The sequence below is a fragment of the Pomacea canaliculata genome, linkage group LG13 (assembly GCF_003073045.1).
Source record: "Pomacea canaliculata isolate SZHN2017 linkage group LG13, ASM307304v1, whole genome shotgun sequence".
Taxonomy (NCBI): Eukaryota; Metazoa; Mollusca; class Gastropoda; order Architaenioglossa; family Ampullariidae; genus Pomacea; species Pomacea canaliculata.
Genome location: NC_037602.1, coordinates 5,414,810 through 5,433,502, shown reverse-complemented (window position 1 = coordinate 5,433,502; position 18,693 = coordinate 5,414,810). Strand labels below are relative to the sequence as shown.

At 46.3% G+C, this 18,693-nt stretch overlaps 1 protein-coding gene across 1 annotated transcript in view; it reads left to right on the top strand.

Annotated features, from left to right (window-relative positions):
- The window catches only part of LOC112554370 (ultraviolet-B receptor UVR8-like), an 86,419-nt gene that overhangs the window by 40,583 nt on the left and 27,143 nt on the right, over positions 1–18,693 (top strand). The gene's annotated exons all lie outside the window — the stretch shown is intronic.

The window sequence follows — 18,693 nt, the reverse complement described above, 5'->3', positions numbered from 1 at the left end:
AGTTACGAACCGGACGAGTCATATTATGAGAATGTGACAAATAGCCAAGTATTCAGGGTGTGAGAAGTCGAGACGAATAGTGTCATCACCATTGCTTTGCCAACCATCCATGAGCCAACATTCGAGGGGTAAAATTTCACGAAGAGGCTGAAGAAATGGAGTAGGGACGTAAGCCCTCGCCCTCCCCTCTCCAACATCTCTCGTCGCGCTCCAGTGAGTGGTGTGTCGTCACGGTCCAGTAGATAGCGGGTGGGGATCTCCATTGCGGGCCCACGGCAGCCGCAGGCTGGCGTTAGTGTCCTGTCTGAGATCCCGGCACATCCGGGCTCTTGTCTCCATCCGGGTTCCCGTTTCACGCACCAAGGTCGCTCGTGCAAGCGAGAGGAAACTCGACCTTGTCTGGCAGGGTTGCAACTGCGGGGAAGCTGACAGTTGAAAAATATTTTTTTAAGTAAAAACAAATCGGAAGAATGGTGGGTGAGTGAAGTGGGTGGGTGGGTAGAGAGAGGCAATGGATGCCAGCGTGAGCTCAAACACAGAGTTAGCCGCGAGCTGCGCAGCAGACCGGAAGCAAATTACTTTTTGTTCCTGATCAAAAGCCGGCGGGAAGGAACATGCAAGAGCCGAGTGAGGCGGGACTGAGGTGAGATGGTTGTTGTAGCTCTACCGCCTGTTGTGTCCTTTTGTCCAAAAAGAGTTTGTGTGGCAAGGACACATAGTGGCGGCTTTATTTTTCTTTTCTTTTTCCGTCATGGCTAACGTCCATTTAACTGTCGGTATCGTCAGTGTCGACCGCAGAGACCAGAGAGCGGTTTGGTTCAAGGCTGTTAAATGGCGGGGCTAGCTTTTACACCTGGATAGATTTCTACCTGGCGAGGTCAGATAGCGCGCAACCCCGAACCGATGGCATCGATTTCGCCCTCCGGGGGCGACTGGCTGCGGCCTTTTCGCACGTGACAGCAGATTAGCTGCTGACGCAGGGCGTTTTTCCAATGCATCGAATGGCCCACCTTTAAGTCCTTTCCTGATCTGTGCATTTCCGGAAGTTTCTAACGATACAAGCGCCCTTCATACAACCTACCGCCACGCGCATGCGCGTGTCTCTGTGCGCAGTTTTTCTTATCATGATCCGCGTTAAAAAAAAAAGTTCTTCACTTGACCCTTGACCTCACAAATGAAACGCTTGTGCTGCCGATGAGAACTTGTATAGAAAGGTCAGGGGAACCTCTCAGACTGTTATGAAATCAGTGAAGACAGACGACACTGTTGTCAACGGCAACGACAACTGTTTTCAGCTCACTACTTTGTGACGTCACACAGGAAACCGCCAGCAGCAGCAATCGATCGGTGTGACCTTTGATGTCCCTTACATACGCGTGTATAACTCAGTCCACACTCCTTTGTACTTTCCCGCCGATATCACGACCTGTGGTACGTGCTCACCTGTCGTCTGCCCGTGTAAGCTTTGAACTTTATTTTAATATTTCTGAAAGGCTGTTCGCAGCAGGAAAGAATTGAAGATCAAAGGCCTAAAGTGCCGGTAAGAACTAAGTAACACGAACATTCCCGTCTCCATGTCGAAGTGGTGGTTACGTACAGTAGTGACGGAAGTGACGAATGGACGTTCGTGTCTCCTTTTCAAAAGAATGGACGTTCAAAAGCTTATGAAGACAGGATTAGAAAAGTCGCTTTAAAACAATTTTAAAAATCGCTTGATGTGCTTATCTTTAAAAAATTTTTTTGTCTTCTCACTCTTGTTCTCCCAGACACCAAATTTCCGTTCATAAATCTCTGTGCGGTGAGTGGTTGCAATGTCCAACACCAACGCCACAGATACGGCTAGCTCAAATTTATGGGGTGGAAGTGCTTCCTTGTGAGCTGAGCGCGAAGGGTGTCGTTTATTTGCGGAGTAACTATAAACAGAAAAAAAAACAATGTCATATATAATTTCGCGTCTTGTGTGGCACAGCAAGGACACACTTGATGGGACAGTCTGGATGGCTGAATGGAGCGGCAGCCTCTCGGTTGGCGAATCGGAAGCAAGATAATTTGTTTTGTCGATGTCCTCATTGGCGTTGACCTTGCTGGTGTCGTCGTCACGGTCGCTGGTGCTGCAGTGGCGACGGCAGCTGTTTGCGTCTGCTGTCAGGTGAAACAATGAAGGAGGATACAGACAAGGTGAGAATGGCGATTGCGGTTTGAAGTGGCGGGGTCAGTGCTACCCTCTCACTCTTATCCCTCACCTTGGGAAAGAGGTTATTATTACCCACCTCGTCCAGTGAACCTCGGCAATGACGACCATCATCCCTATTATTGCCATAACCATGCAATAGTTGTATCAGCAAGATCGTCAGTCATCTGCCACCTGCGACCATAGTTTTGACACACATGATGTAGGGCGCGGTATTCGTTCGGATTTGGGCAACAATACTAACTGGCATTACGTTTAGCCAATTAAAAAAAAAAAAATAAATAAATAAACAATCCTGGGAGTTCAACCAGTACAGTACCTTCTCCATCCCTCGACACAAATAAGAAACAGCAACGAACATAAACCTCTGATGGAGAGGAACGCAAGGCGCTTCCTCCACACCCCGGCACCAGCGTTTCACCTGTACCGTGTCTTTGCCTCCATCCTCATGTCCCCCTCCCCTAGTCGGGGATTTGGAAAGGGAAGGAGGCGCAGGTTACTGTGTCAGTAATCAGGGTTGTGGGGGGTAGAGGGAGGCTGGTCTGTGTCAGTAATCAGGGCGGATGCGAGAACCGTAGCGCGTGCTGCGGCGGCGAGGTCAGGGCGCCTGCCAGAGTTCTACCTGGCAAATTGGAAACCGGGCACCTAGTTATCGCCCCTTGCCTGCCAGTTATCGCCCTCGTTCGCTACGCCGTGCATGTCAGGTGTTGCCCGGGTCGGGCGGGGTCGCCATCTTTAAGACCTCGGGGCGAGGCCGAGACCAGATACCACTTGACTCCTGGCAGGAGATCCACACCGTGGCTGGTGATTAGCTGTTCCATCTGCAGAAAGAAGAGAGAGAGAGGGAAAGAGGGAGAGGGGGAAACGGGATAGGTCAGATGGGCTAATAGCTCTTAGACAACCCCGTGACTTTTACAATCAGTTCTCGCAACACCTGCGACTCGCTTTCATGTCGTAGGCACCGAGGATGACTCAAAACTGCGGGAACCGGTGGAGAAATAGTTCTGTCTGCACTGAGGGTGAACGCTTGTCACCAGATTGCAGGTGCTTTGACATGTGTTTGGAAAATCTATACCTGCACTGCAGCAAAAACATCTTTTCTTGACATCATTAAACAATAAGGTTCATCACTAAGATCGTGGTATCTTTTGTTGTTGCTGCTGTACTGAAAATCGGTGTTGAATGAAAATGCTCGTAGATGATGCGAGAAAAAAATTATTCTGCATGACAGACTAGAAGAGAAGAAAGAGAGAGCATACTGGAAAACATACAGAAAAAAAAGGAACAAAATTAAAGAGAAAGTGAGAGAAGGTGAAAACGGAATATAAATAGCGAGCTCGTGCGAATCAGAAGTAAACATGCGAGGAAATGGAATAATGAAAGAGAATGAAAGGAAGAATTATAGAATGGGTGAGTGAACGGGATTGAATTAAAAAAAAAAAAACCTGCTGAACACGTCAGCGACACGAATAACCTGAAGCACTATAAGACATCTCGGGAAAATCTCGTGCGATTGTCCGAGGGAACTCTTCGGGGACAACTCCCCTGCGTTCATGATTAACCTCCATCTCTCTCCTCACCCTCTCTGCTCCCGGAGCCTGGACTCTCGGAGGGGCGGCATGGCGACGGCGTTTTGTGCTGACCAGCAAAAAGGGCGAGGGTTAATTTAACGGGCTCCAGAGCATCAATGGCGGGATTCGGGGTTAATTTAACAGTTTCTTTTCATCCGCTTCAGGAGTAGAAGGGTTAATTTAACTCTTCGTTCTTTGGTCGCCGCGTGGCATTGTGGCTGGTGCCTCCTGTGGCTTCGATTTCTGATGTTTCATCGGGTAGCGCCGAGCGCGATTGGCACCCAGCACACCCTGGGGTCCAGCATCTTCTGTAGCCAGGCTCTTACAGACTCATAACATATTACCGCCAGTGACCAGTTTTTGGGGTTTTCATTCGTTATCTTTCTGTCGTGGATTTACACATGCAGATTAAAAAAAAAAAAAATTCCATTACCCATACTCTGACGAGTGTAGGATACAGTTTGAAGAAATTTGCGATTAGTTTCGGGGTGACAAAAACTGGCGGCGAAATTAGTAATTTCACAGATTCTTTCTTCATCATTTCCCCACCTCCAGAACAGAGGCATATGGAGCGATCATGCAGAGAAATTATTTTGTTGGAAGCAAAGAGTATGGATGTCAGCAACGAAAACGACGGTTTTGTAAAATGTGTACAAGCGGCGACCGTTATTTCCTATGGCTATTCTAGAATAGAAAAAAGACAGCTGGGAAAAAAAAAAATGCAACTGCCGCAAGTTCTTGCAGATCCGAACGGCTACCGCTGGACATTGTCATCTGCCAGACCTTTCCACCCCCTCCACTGATCAGTTGCCTTCACCCGCTACCCTCCCGGCCCTCCGTAACGTCCAGACTTCTGTCTGATGAGGCGATTGCGAGAGATCGGCCATGTCTGTCGCTGGGTTAAACGTGTAGATGATTGTCTGCAGTCAGCCCAGAAATGAGAAGCGAGAGGTTCCTCCGACCCAGTCCCTTGTCTCTTGTCTCCGAGTGGCGGGCTGATTGCCTCAGGGACAGGCTTCAAAGCCAGGCTACTGGGTCTGTTCAAAGCCACCCGGGCTCTGCCTCTCTGGTCAAGTTTTATTCTGATTGCTGTCGCTTCTTTGGAGGACCCCTTGTGAACTAAGCGGTATAGAAACCCTTTGACATTACCCCGAGAGCAAGGGAGAGGAGATAGCAATGGAGGCAAGGATTTCATTTGGTGGGCGGGAGAATGAGTGTGGATGGAAAAAAAATTAGAGAGATTTTCTGCATGAAAAGAACAGCAAACACTTCTTACAAAAAACTGTGTCCATAGTTAAAGATGCACTGTCTGAGGACTCTAGTGGGATAACGGCCTTATACTACAGGCTAAGCTGAGGGCAATTTTTATTTTCAATTGACTATTTTTATTTCATCACGAGTAACTAATTCCTCAAATCTCAGCGAATACCTGCTCTTTCGACATTCTTACCTGTCATTAAACGTGAGAATGCAAGGTAGCTTGAAGTTTAGATAGTAGGTAAGTCCTTTCTGCTGGTTGGAAAATGAGAATATTAGGTTCTCTTTATGAGCGAAGGCAGAAAAACATGATTAGGAGAGAAGAAGGAGAAGAAGAAATACTAATAATTTATCATAGACAGCAGTTTCTTAGTGAGTTAATTCATAACCGCATCTGTCATTACCAGCAGACTATGGAGACAGGTGCAGATAACAGGGGTGCATGGAGGTGGACAAGGAGAAGCAATCTCCTTCTCCTGCGGAAAAAAGAGGATAGGGAGAAAAAAAACTGATTTCTGAAGCCTAACAGGAGGCGTTCACTGAGAAAATTGATGCATTGCTTCTCACACTCCACCCAATAGACTGTCTAATGGGTCCATCAAAGCCTTTTGGTCCAACTGACCAGTGTCCAATGGACACATTAGACCTTGTCCTTCACGCTAGAGTGACCACGACTGTAAGAGCCGATGAGCATCAACCAGCTCATCATAGAGATGAGGATGGAGGTGTAGGTTGGCGGAACAGCGAGTTGCCTCGCTTGTATGAGAAAAGAAACGATGTTGATCTACTTCTAACACACTAAGGGACACAACATTATATACACATCACCTCACCCCTCACCTCCCATCACCAGCCGAAGAGGTTTTGCTGTTCCGTAGTATTTCTTCACAATACCAGGTTTGTTTTGTTATGTAAGCACGATCTGCAGGACTGTGAGCACGCGGATGAGTGGTGCGATATGAAACAGGGGAATGTGGTTTAACTCAAGAGAAAACGGAACGAAGTAGAGAAAGGAACACCAGGGAAGATGACTGAAATGTGGCTGACCTATAGAGACCTCCCAGACAGGCAGAAGACACATAGTTAAATGCTGGAAAGGCTTCATTTTTATTGTGCATCTGAACGGAATGGACTTCGGGGTCAGAGTTCAGCTGCGAGAAGAAAGTGGTAGCAGCTTATTGAGCTTCCAAGCAACGCTCGGAAAGGAGGGAGGGGCAGGGAAGCGGCTGGCTTGGGGTGGGGCGGGAGGATGAAGGTAGGGGAGAAGAGAGGTGAGATGGAGGGGAGTGTGGGAGTGGGTGGAGGCGAGATCTTTCAGGCATAGCCGTGTTTTGTGCGGCCTTTGTTCGTTGGTGCATTCGATTTTCAGAAGCCATTATGATTATCAGGAGCATCTGGTTGATTGGTCTAAGCCAATCTCTCGCGCGTCGCACTTTCTCTCTCAACTACTCTCGCTCTCACAGAGGAATAAAATCGAGAAAGTGAAGAGAGAAAGAGCGAAAGGGAAGAAGAATAAAATGAAAAACGCAGGTGTGTGTGTCAGCAGAAACTAGGAGAACAGAGCAAGAGGTGGCAGTGTGTGTGTGAGAGAGAGAAAATAAATTCTACCACTACTCGCAACGGCCACTACCAAGTTTAGTGTTATCAGGTAAATCTTCAACACCTCGACAGGTGGCGAAAGTTCGTCTCCTCTTCCAGCTTTAATCGTTGTGTTTACTTTCTGGTCGACTCGGGGATCCCTGTGATGTAAAATCTCGGTAATTTAGGATCCCTGCTATCGACTGATCTTGCCAGACATGTACCGCAGGTAGCCCCCCGATCCACCCGACTGTCGCATCCGCCACTTCATGCAGCTGAAGGACAGTAGGGAGGGCGACAGATGGCACCCCGTTAGGAGGAGGTGACGTGAAAAGCTGATTAATACATTCCAAAAAATAAAATCTTTTGTTCACCTGACCGTTTGTCTTTACTGCTGCTTAACTGTAGTTTGTGATGAGAAAAAGGTGGACAGCAAGAGCCGAAACACGAGGTAATGTATTTTGACTGCTGGTCGCGCATGCGCAGTTGGTATGCCCCAGTCACCTGACTGCTTATTCCACGTGTCACACCAAGGGAGGTCACGTTCAGTAGTGTTTGACAGGCCAGCAAGTGTCTGTGACAGACATTTGCAGACAACAAGTCTTTCAAAACTGTCTGTTGGGAGGAAGAGACAAAAGAACATGTTTATGAGCGGGAGGGATGATGAGAGACGGTATAGTGGATATCTGTTACCTGTACAAATATCTTGTTCTCGTCAACTTTAGCTCTCCATGACATGTTCTTATATCTTAACGTTCGTCTACAACAGTCTTCTGTATAATATTCAGAAGGAAAGGCGCAGGTGGTTAAACCCCTCACAAAAATACAACTGGAGACGTGTGATCTTCTAGTTAGAAACAATGCCGCCATTTTCTACTCCAACAGGCGATGGTTGTTTTTTAAAACCGTTTAACTTCTTGACGAAAAGACCAGTTTGACATTAAAAGTAAGGATACTTCTCCTCTGATAATTACTTTGACCTCAAAATTAATGAGAATGTTTCAGGCATGGGGCAATTTTCAAACCGTTTTGGGTGCGAACCGAGCTGCAAGTAGACTGTGGACAAGAGGAAGATAATTAAAGACGTAATGTCGCGATGGGGAGAGAAAATATACAGAAAACAATATAAAGTTCTTTATTTCTTTGAACTCCAGACATTAGTAAAGGGTAATAGTTAATGGCTACGGGTTCACACAGTTTCAGATAACCTTTTTATTTACAACATTATGCATATCAACAATGCTCAGAAGTTATTCACAAAATCATCGTTTTTATACGTTTCTGTAGGTTGTAGGAGAGCATAAAATAAAATTTGTAAGAGCATAAAAATGAAATTACCAGATGTTTGAGGAACTGCATTGTTGTATCGACTAAGTCTGTTTCTCTTACCTCTGTCTCTCTCTCTCACACACACACACATATACAAAAACTACACTTATTACACATGTATGAAACTGTTCATCAATGAGATCAACATTCATTCCTCAGAAAGTTAAATTGTTTTCCCAGTGCAGTCAGGGAGCCAGACCCTCAACCTTTACAAAGTGCTGCAGCAGCACAGCGCATGTGCACAAGCAGTCACGTGACAGGAAGCTGTTGCGGATAGTCTTGCAAACATGAACATTCTCTCTCTCCCTCTCTACTCTCTCTATATCCTCCCGTCTCCTTTCTTTTTTTTTTCTTCTCTTCCTACTCCACTTTTTCTTTTCTCTCTCTACCTGCTTCAGCTTTCTTTGTCTCCCCTCTCCTCATTCAAAGAAGGGACAGCACTATACTTAGCGGCAAAATGTGTGTCATGAGAACAGTTACAAATTTCACAATTATCTCCCCGTTAAGACAAAATACGTGCCGGCGATAACAAAAGAAAAACTCAATAGGTGGGTGTACAGTTTTGTGTTAGCCTTGTGTAAGGGTCGGAAGGGAAGAATACTGCAGAGGAACTGGAGGACGAAGACAACAGTTCCCACACACCCATGGAGGCTTGCAACACAAACCCATGAAGCCAGGAACACCTTTATTCAAAGACCTTTACCTGTGAACATGGAAGGCTCCCAAAGACAAATTCAAAAAGTAACTTTGCAACGTATGAAAGTTTATTCATTCTTCAATAAATCACAGTGTCCAAAAAACGAATGCTGTGAAACCTAAAACTATTTCACACGGAGCAGGTTTGGTCATTTGAGGAAACCCAAATACCCAGTGCCTCTGTCCTTTTCTTCATCATTTCATCTCTTATCTCCTTCTCTTTCTGTCTTTTTTTCTTATTTTTGTCTGTCTTGTATCATGACATCTGTTTTCATTTTGCATCCCGAGCTTATCTATAAAAGAGACACATCATTTGTTTAAGAAATAAAATATTGCCGTATCTGTGTTCGTGAGAGAAAGGATGTGGGTTTTGCTTGAGAAACTTGGAGGAAACGATCCCAACCCATACAAGCTGACAGAGTCTTTCACAACCCAGCTGGGCGAGCAGTTACTGTTGCGGGTCACGTGTGTGTTTATAGACACAGGATTTGAACCATCTGCGATACAAATTACGAATGACCTATTTCTCGCATCTTTCATTCTTTCTTTATCGCCCCACCCCGATCCGTCTCTAGCAGGTAATCTGTCAACTGTCTGTCTGCTGCTTCAGTCTGTTCTTTCGTTTCTACTTACTGCAGCCAAAGCTTTTCTCTTCACACCTGTACTGACGACAGAGGAAGGAGTGGCTTGGGAAAACATTTTATTTTTCTTTTTTTTTGGAAGAGGGGAGGGATTTAGGATTACGATGGTTGGGGTCTCTGACCCGAGCTCACCAACCCATTTCTTTATTCATGGTATCATAGCTGTGGTGGAAATCACTCGCGATAAGCCGCCTGTTGCTACCCTGACCCCCGAACCGGATCTTTAGGAAGAGTGGGAATATGAGGACAGTGAGAGGTAATTTTTTTTTCATCCTTCAAATTGAGCAGGAGAGCTTGGAGGGTTCGTGAAGCTGTTATAGTGTTGGGCACAAACTTGTTTTTTCTCACTGACAAAGGAAGCACACACACGTACACGCACAAGCACACACACACGACAAAGAAGCGCGTGAGTCGATGTGTACAAACCCTACCTGTGAATTGTCGAACTTATACACATATGTATCTGTGTGAGGGCGCTGTCTGTTTATTAGCATCCTGATACTGAAAATAAATATTACGGTGCGTATGCACGTGTGTTTAAACCAAGGTGGAGCCCGCGATAGCAGCAGACAGGTAAAGTGTTTAGAAGGTTGCGTAATGCATCCCTGTGTCTCCCCGCCTCCTCGCGGGATGCAAGAGTTTTCTCCCTTGCACCTGTGCGCGTGTAACCGACCTCCGTGCACTTGTGTGAATGTACCCGAGAGTGTATGTACATGAGACAGGTAAGTCACAATGGTTGGTAACAGAGGGTTAATTGAGAGAGAGAGAAAAAAAAGAGTGAAAGCGTTTTTGGGCAAGAACATTCTCCTCTTTACCCCTCCCCCACCATCATCATCATCACAACCTCCCATCCCCATCTACAACCTCTCATCCCCATATACCCAAACACAGACACAAGATTTTCCATTCAAAATGGCAAAGTTACGTAAGGTGAGTAAGGTGGCGGAAAATGACTAACTCATGTCAGACATCGCCATAAAGCCTGACGGTGAAAATCTGACCTTTGCCGGGATGCTGTTTCATACACGGGTGGCATTCATCAGCGTCGGATCAAACAAAGAACAAGGCTCGCCTGGGTGTGAAAAAGAAGCAGACAGAATGCGCGCCGCGGAACATGGAATGGCAAAGGCCAGCAAAACTAGACTGTGTGTGGGGGGACAGGCTGGCTCTACGGACGGGAGGAACCAGTCGTGGAGGAGGTGGGGTGAGAGTGAGAGTCGGGATGGAGAGGGAGGGAAAGAAATAAAACACCTTGGAACCACGTGAGGTGCGGAAAAGTGGCCCCAGGTAATTTTCGCCACTTGACCCTTAGTAGAAGGGATAAAAAGAAGGAAAAGAAAAAGGAAGAAAAATGCGCTGCATAATCCTGACCATGTTCTCTCTAGACTAAAGAGGTCGCCAACGTCTGGCTCTTGAGACGCACGTGGAACGTTGAGGTGACTGACACGAGCTGAGAGCTGAAAGGAAGGTGGTGTCCGGGGCTGAGGCTGAGGTGGTCCTGGCGCCATTTGTGATCTGACTCTGTGGCGCCATGTACATTTTCACCTTTTTTTGTTGTTTACTTGCCCCACCCCCTTCTTTCTCTCTCCTTGTTTTCCTTTGAAGATTGCGTCCTCCTGTATGGTCTCTGATCTCCAGACTGAACGCAAAACTAAGATCACGTGTTCTTGACGGCTGGGAAGGAATTGCATCACGAGCACCAAGTATACATGAAAATGTTGAAGGGTAAAAACGCCACCCGCTCTTAATGCCAATAAAATAAATTGAATAAAGTGTTCTAAAATTTGATGCTTTTTTTTTTTTGAGGATTGGACGAGGGTTGAGAAGAGGATAAAAGATGTATTATTCGGGAGGTCATCAATAAAAATCTAGATGTCTCGGAATATGCCCGGCGGTGTCGTGATTAAATGAAGCGCGTCACCCCTGCAGTGAGAGGCCCTGTTGGTTCAGATCTCGTCTCGGAATACTGCATCTGACACTTTCGGCTGGCTGTGGGGAGTTTGTTTTTTTTGGATGCTCCGGTTTCCTCTTCCAACCAACAATATCATGGCGCATGTGTGGTGCACATATTTAAAGCAGTTCACCCGACAAAGCAGTCCTCGTGTGATAACCCAGTATGTCACGTTTCTGATCATGCAGAGGAAGTTGAGTGTTCCCCCCTCAAAAAAAAACCAAAAAAAAAATCATCAGAGTATGACTTGACAACATTGTTTCACTAGTGGCACATCAAAACTATCGTTGCAGTTAAATCCATGATTCCTTGCGCCTCTCCTCCAGTTTCAGTCGCTACAAAAAGCAAGTTCGTGTATGTGACGTTGCACAATGATCAGCTACATCACAATATGCTGCATTCCTGCACTTGGTCCGACAAGAAATCGGCTCCAGAAGCAGTTGTGATCAGTCGTCGAGACGCCAGATGGGAATGTTGGACAATGGCAGACGGCGCCAGTCGCTGCAGTGTGCTGCCCGCCCGGCGCTGAAGAAGCTCTACATCCTGGTGCTGCTGCTGCTGCTGCTGCTTGCTGTTGTTGTTGCTGTTGTTACACACCTGTTTACAGACAAGTTTTTGCTGTTTTTATTGATTGTACTGGCAGTTTACCTGTCTCGCTTTCTGACCATTTGCCGATCTCCGATCCCGTCCCTTGATTTCCGTTCTACATCCCCTCATCCCTTCTTCTCTTCTAATCAAATCATCTGAAAGGAGAATTCCCTTCCCTTATATCAAGAAACATCGATCAGGGAAACCAAGTTTGGGATATTCTACATCAGCCAAGTAAATTAGGAAGGTTGTGTTTTGTCTCCGTTTTTTTTTTTTCGAAGCTGTGCAAGAGCAAATGCGGAGAAAAGTTTTGACACCCTATCTTTTCTTCTGGTGGCACAAAGGCAAAGAAAAATGGGTTGTGCGTTCAGATCTCGCCCCCGAAACATCTCTTTTCTCTCCTGATATGGTACTTGTTATGGCTGGAATCGTTTGCCGTGGTATATACCTTCAGCTGCAGACACGGTGCTTTACCACCAACCAACCACCTTTTAGAACGAAGTCCTATCTTATCATCATAACCATGCTCCCTCTGCGCTACCGTGATTCCCGGGTTGGTTCAGGAGCACGTGTTGTTTGGTTGATGGACAATCCACCCCTCCACCACTGCACCATCCCAACCACTGAATACCTCTTCGATAGTCTGAACCACAGAACAAGAAGTGCCCCACTTGAAAAAAAAAAAGAGAAGTGAAGAAAGCGAGTGTTGTAGGTGTCTAAGCTTTTCTTTTGTCGTGGGTCTCCCACTTGAAAGGTTGTTTACGTCCAAGCCCGCATCGACACTGGGGTCAAGAGACGCCGTGACCCCGTGGATCAAACCCTTAACTTTTCCAGCTTGTCTTGGCACGCCCAACGCACGGCGGATATCACGTGCAAACTTTGATCTAGTAGCCGTCTGGCCTAACCCTTGCAGGGTTAATTTAAAGGTCAGAGGGCAGACTCGCAGAGGGTAGTGTTTTTTACGGCTTTTGTAGATCTGAGTAGCAGCGAAAGGGGAGGAGTGGAAGAAAAGGACTCTGGGGGAGCGGAAGGAGAGGGAGAGAGACCTCAAAGAGAAAGAGAGCTGAGAGGGAGTCGCTGTTTCCCGTCACGTGAAAACGTGGGTAATTCACGTAAGATAATCGAAGTAAAGAAAATTGACTGTCGGGAATTTAAAAGCATAAAAGTTGAGGTAGGAGGTCTCAATGTGTATGGAGGGAGGGAGGGAGGGGGAGAGCAAGATCAAATTTTCTTTATTGAGTAGGTCAAAGGCTCTGTTAAGATCGAAAGGGTTACATCCAGAGGTGTTATGAGAGAGTGAGAGAATCAATGAGCTGAGGCAGAAACCATGCGAAGTCTTTCTGTGTATGCAAACGTGTTTTTTCTTCTCTATTGCTTTATCTTTCTTTTGTGACACCACCAGAGCTCTTGTCCTTAAACAGGGTCCGTACCTCCCGTGCAGCGACGCTGTTGAGGAAAGAACAAGTTGCAGACGACACTTTGCACGTTCTCCTCTCGATAACCCTGGGCACGTGTCGTGTTAGCACGAACTTGTATTACATATCCATAGTGTTATTGCCTTCGCTTATTAGTTTGTGTGCGCGGTCATGTAAGTGTTTCGCACCTTAAGAAACGATTGATATGCACAGTAACATCATTCTTCGCCGGTTATTTTTTCATATACAGGTAGTCCTCGGTTTACGACGGTCTCGAGTTACGTCGTTCGTGGTTACGACGCTCATTCGACTTACGAGTTAGTGCATCATAGAAAAGGAAGGGCCAATCACCATGGAGGTGAAAGTGGATATCATAAGGCGATCTGAGAAGGGGAAACAGCAACAAAATTGCCAGTCATTAGACTTAGTCGCTCGACTGTCGCTACGATTATCAAAGGATAAAGATCAGCACTCCATTGAACATGTGAAACGATCTGCTCTATGAAAGCGTCAGTGATAACAAGCGTAGTGTACTGCACAATATTTTAGCTCTGTACCTTATGTTTATTGGTAATTATGTAGGTTACTGCGTTAGGACAGCGTGTTTGGATAGGCTAGTGTTTGCAGTACTGTTACTTTATTTTGGTACAGTACTGTATGAACGTATGATCCACTTACGTCGAAATTCGTTTTACGACGCCGCGTTAAAGAACGGATCCCCTCGTAAGTCGAGGACTACCTGTATATATAAGCAAACTTGTCCAGTTATTGCAGTCAGAAGTCGAGCTCCTTTAATTTACCTAGCAGACGTCACTCACGTCACCTCAATAGTCGATTGCGATCGAGATTATCCTAATTAGACACTGCTCATCATGTTTGACACCCTGTCTTACCATGCCACCGCGCTTGAAAAAAAAACAAAAAAAAAAAAAAGAAAAAAATCAATAGCACTGTAGATGAACGGAAAAGAAAATTCTGTCGTGAACGTCAAAAAAAAAAAAAAAAAAAACTTTGAATATAGAGCAAAATCCAATCTTTTTTTGAGGGGTGGTTAATGGAGGGGGGCGGTCTACACATGATAGTTATATATCTTGTTTACTTCGTGTGAATTTCTAGACACTTGTCTTTTTTTTTCCCTCCTGCCATCCGCAGCTGCGGTCAGATCTGTTTACAGGGTGTTATTGCCTGCTCCCTGCTATATCACGTGGTATCACTGACCCTCGCACATCGTCTTCATAGTAGCACTGCTCTCAGTTGCTAGCCGGGACCATCCAGAAGCCGCTGACCGCAGCCGGGGTCATAGGTGACGTTCCCACGCCTCCGAGAAGACTGACCTCACCTGAAGCTAGAGGGCCGAGACGGGTGGGGAAAGGGTGTGGAGGGTAGGGCTCAGAAAATGAAAATCATAAAGAAAAGGGTTAAGAGGGGACGGCTGGCTGTGCGACTTCGGTCCCGCGGCAAGACAACGGAGGAGATAAATTTCTTTTCTTCCCTTTTTCCGCGCAAAGGGGTAGTTTTTGAAATGAGACACTGCCATGTCCGACAGGCGTCAACAACCTCCGCACCCGGTACGGCACGGCACATCTCCAGGTGGCCCCGGGTAGCCGCATACCCGGAGATGGACAGCCAGGGTCCAGCCGGCTGCACTCCGACCAATGCATGAGCTTGTTTTAAGGGCAATGGGGGAACGCCTTCGGGTCATCTTGTCCGGACCCTGGTCAAAAGGGCGCGCCCTGGCTCCCAGGCTACGACCTCATTAGGTGACCTACGACCCGTAGGTCTGAGGTCATGATTACTTCTTTCAGAACCTCTTTCCTAGCGTTCTCGTCCCTGGAAATTCAACGAATTAAACAACGCTGAATAATTGGCTAGCTTGTCTGTCAGGGTCTGTAGCCCCCCTTCTCCTCCACCCCTTTGGCTTTTGTTGGGTGTGAAGAAGATGCACGCTGGGGGCTGACCAGCGTGGGAATCATGTCGATTGAATTTCGCTTTTGGCGTCGGTGGTCATTACAGGCCAACTTCTGCATGTCAAAGGAGGATGGACCAGGTGACAGGACGTTGATTACCGCACCGAGAGAAGAAATCTTGTGGACAGCTTCTTTGTTCAGTTTTCTGCATCTGGCCAGCTCGGGGTGGGGAGGAGAGGGTGGGGAAGAGAGGATGTCTCCGGATGGGTAACCGTGGACATGACGGAAGTATCGCTTGGCAGATGATTCACAGGATCGTACACAAAGCCCAGCTTTTGAGTGGACAGAGGGTTTCAAAGTTAAGAAAGATGCTTGGTTTGGAGCAGAAAGTTTTAATGAATCCTTTTGTACCTCATCTGACTAGGGGCAGGTGAGAACAGCGAGGTTGTAACAGGTGTGTCATCAGACTCATTCTATACGAGACGCAGATAAAGCGAACTGGGGGATGGGGTGCGAACAGGTGACATCAGGAAGCAGGTGACACTGTATTTGTGTGCGGAAGACCGTTCAAACGATGATAATGGCAGCGACAGCAACAACAAAAGATTTCTGTTACTTCGCCTCTGAGTTGGAGCACCTTTTTTCCCCTTTTTTTCATGCGCATGCGTATGAAATTCAACTTTCTCGATTTTCCTTAAATCATCATCAGTAGTAGTAGTGGTGGTGTTGATACTGCTGCTGATGATGATGATGCAAAAAACATTACTTGATCAATCTCAACAATCAGTCGAGTAAGTGGCTGCTTTGGTGACTATTTTCGTCCAAGTAATTTCCCTTCCCTCGATTTCCGGTCCAAACATTATTAATTAAAACCTTTTGACGAACAGCACACAACCCATTTCATTATTACAGAAAAACTTACATCTAATTAGTGTGATCATGGAAGGCGAAAGGAAAAAAAAAAAGACGAACAAAAACAATAATCAGAAAACGGGTCACAACAACAGGTACTATCTAATCTGCGACCTCCTGTCAGTGGGGTCACGGAGCATGCGCATCGACTTGCTATTGCAGATGGTGGGTGACACGTCGCCAGCGGTCTCAACCAGGCATGATGTTTCGACTGATTACATTCTGTGATTTGACAGAAAGCTGTCCGTCCACGACAGGTGATCAGTACGGTGATAGTCGGCGACAGGTGATCAATACGGTGATCACAAGGTCGTAGTCAGGGGTCAGCACGCCATCGAAGTCATCTAGTGAGACCGTGACAGCTTGCGTAGTGATATATTGTGAATAAAATGTTCACCCGACAGGCGAGTAATTGGTGAAAATAATATCATCATTCAATTTTATTGCGGTTTGGTTTCAAATAGAATTTATTTATCTGAAGCGCCTAACCGTGAGGCCACAGTCGGTTGGTCAGCTAAAGTGATTATAAATACAAATATAGTCACAGTCCTCACCACTCGTGAGTTTCACCTTCACGATTATGATTATTTGTGAGTTCACCATCAATGTTTATTATTTATTTTTAAATTTGTGGCCTACTCCGGAAAATCGGAGACTAGAAAATTAAAATGTCATCAGCTACTGCTCTGGATTTCATTTTCTATCAGAAAAGCAAGTAAACAGAATTAACAACACAGATGCGAAGATGAAAATAAATAGTGTGGCTTAAATTAAAACAATCAAGCTTAATGACTGAGTCAAGTAAGGAAGCAGAAAGGTAAGACACAGAACGATGTTTACTCATATTTTATGAATGAAAGTGGGATGTTCTTCTCTGGTAGGGCGGTAGGTTCGCAGTTGGCAAAGGAAGGTCGGGGCACGAAAATCATATAATTTAGAATTATTTTTTTACAGTCAGAAATGTGTTGCATATTATGAGGGTCACGGTAACTGTTGTCAGCTGCTGTGTTCATCAGGGCAACCTGTATGCCTAACCTCTCCCCTCCACGCCCACCAGCCACCCAGCACCTGCAGTCGACGCATACTCCAGGTCCTTCAAAAAAGACTCGACCTTTCACCTTGCCTCAATTTCACACATAAATCAAAGTCCTGTTGAAAGAGTCGGCTGTGCATATCAGTCACAGAATCAGCAATTCTGTTGTTGGTAAATGATGCCACATCGCGCAGGGGGGAGCCCGGCGCCCTAAGTCGGTTGATAGCTCCATTACGACTGATTGCCCTCCACAGAGGCCCTCCCGAGTGCAGAACCCAACTCCAGGCCCTTGTGGCCAGGGGCCTTGAGGTCTCGCCCGCGTTCACTCTGCTTTGATGCCCGGGAGCCCACGACAATAATGTAGACGTTTGATACAACGAAGGGCGGTTAATGATTTGATAACACAACAGGTCAGCGAGTAGGGAGGCGAAGAATGAAAGAATGGGAAAATGTCAGCTGTGTCCTGGCCGTCATTTATCATCCTAGGGGCCGAGTATTAGGTAGAAAGAGGGGCTGGGAGGCGCGGGAGGTAGTGTCGGAAGCGGGCCAAAATCACAGAACACTTCTCCGGCAACCGCTCGGCCATCTGCGAGAGAATAATTGGGGAGACATGAAACAAATTCCTGCCGATTCCAGTCAGCTGCGCCTAATTTGATATCCGCTCCACCCTCATCTGGACTCTCTGCTACCACTGTCTATAATACCTAAATACTTTTGCTGAGTAGATTCAACTGAGGACAGAAAATATATATAAAAAAAAACTGATGTTTACTCAAAGGTCATACATCTGTGAACACCTGACAGATACAGAATTACCTGAGTAAACGCACATCTGTGAGCACCAAGCTCTCTCGTTCCTGCTGCAATCCCTCAAAAAATCTCTGCCTCAAATTAGCCTCATTTACTGCAGTGCCATTGGCGATAATCGTGGGAGATTGCATGGAAAATGAGTAAGGTAAGAATTCTGTGCCACAACAGCAGCTGTTGATGAGGCTTTGCATTGACATGTCACATCTGTAAGGTCCTGTAAGTAAACAAGTCAACATACCATCATGCCTGTAATTATATAAGGTCGTCCTAGAGATTACCATCGCTGACACTTACTATTCAGGGTAGCAGTTCATTAAGTAAGTGCGATGCAAATCATGATGCTAAGAAGGCATTGCCGGACAAAGGCTGTCCACGATGAAAGTACCGGCCAGGGCCAAGACCAACCCCCGACTCCCATTTTTGCGACCAGGACGACTCTTCAGATGAAAGGTATCAGCATTGGTCCCACTTCGAGTGGAGATGGGTGCTACTAGATACATAATTAGACAAAGGACAATGAATAACCGATGCAGAAGAAACTTCATACTGAAGGTTGAAGTCCGGGTAAAGAAAGACCATCAGTTTCAGGGAGGGCAAAGAACAGTATGATGTTGGAGCCCAACAAGAGAAGGAACAGTCATTAGGAAGCAGTGCGACTAGAGAAAGAACTCACCCTTGACCTATAGTGGTACCAGTGAAATGATGGCCACAGACTCTGGGAGGGTTGAGAGGACACCAGACACGAGTTTTGTACTTAGGGAAGTAGTCGGAGCCGTCAGCACCTGTACACCCTCTTGCTGCAGGCTTGTCTCTG